Source organism: Octopus bimaculoides, unplaced genomic scaffold (genome assembly GCF_001194135.2).
Source record: "Octopus bimaculoides isolate UCB-OBI-ISO-001 unplaced genomic scaffold, ASM119413v2 Scaffold_107751, whole genome shotgun sequence".
In the NCBI taxonomy this organism is placed as follows: Eukaryota; Metazoa; Mollusca; class Cephalopoda; order Octopoda; family Octopodidae; genus Octopus; species Octopus bimaculoides.
This window is the reverse complement of record NW_026350597.1, coordinates 16,824-17,661: the sequence shown is the minus strand read 5'-3', so window position 1 is coordinate 17,661 and position 838 is coordinate 16,824. Positions and strand designations below refer to the sequence as shown.

At 34.7% G+C, this 838-nt stretch overlaps 1 long non-coding RNA gene across 1 annotated transcript in view; it reads left to right on the top strand.

The window, feature by feature from the left end:
* The first annotated feature begins 237 nt into the window (after window positions 1-237).
* LOC128251432 (uncharacterized) overlaps window positions 238-838 on the top strand; it is a 15,846-nt gene continuing 15,245 nt past the window's right edge. The window contains exon 1 of the long non-coding RNA XR_008267122.1: window positions 238-518. This is a non-coding gene — a long non-coding RNA (uncharacterized LOC128251432). The remainder of the gene's footprint in view (window positions 519-838) is intronic.

The window sequence follows — 838 nt, the reverse complement described above, 5'->3', positions numbered from 1 at the left end:
ACACACACACACACACACACACACACACACACACACAGAGTGGAAGAGAAACGCCAAAGAAAAACCAAATATTGCTAAAAATATAATTGACAAAAATTCTTGTAGTCGGTGCCTCTCCCTCGCCCAAACAAACATGTCCGCAGTCCTTCAACTAAAACAATTAATAAAAAGAATATAAATTTACAAACTAACACATAAATAAATAAATAACTAAATAAATAAATAGATAACCAACACAATTCAAATTACGCCTTAACTTAATTAGAAGTCAGTTCCTTCCCACTAATGTTACTATAGCTACCAAACAGAGAAACTAAAAGCCATTGGTATGTGGCAGTCTTAATGATGGAGGCGATGGAGTTAGTTGTATCGCTGTTACACACACAAGAGGCTATCTTCTCTGTGTGAATATGTGTGTGTAAGAGTAACTATTCTGAGACTTTTACTAATGCAACACTGACTTCAGACCACCCTAAGCAAGTGGTCTGTTTGACACCTGATGATATACAGTGTTATTTGTAAGTATTTATGAGATGGAGGAGGGGCCGTCGTGGTTGGCTGAAATATTAGGTCTTACAGACAGCTACCAGTAAATAATTCACAAACACCGAATTACACACACACACACACACACACACACAAACACTAACATATGCCTGTATACATGTATGTGTGTATGTTTGTATGCATTTATGTATGTACGTATGTATGGATGTATAAATGTACATATATGTATATGTATGCATTTATGTATGTATGTATAAATACGTATGTATGTATACATGTATGTAGTTATGAATTTACGCATATATTTGTATGTATGTATGTGTTTGTGTCT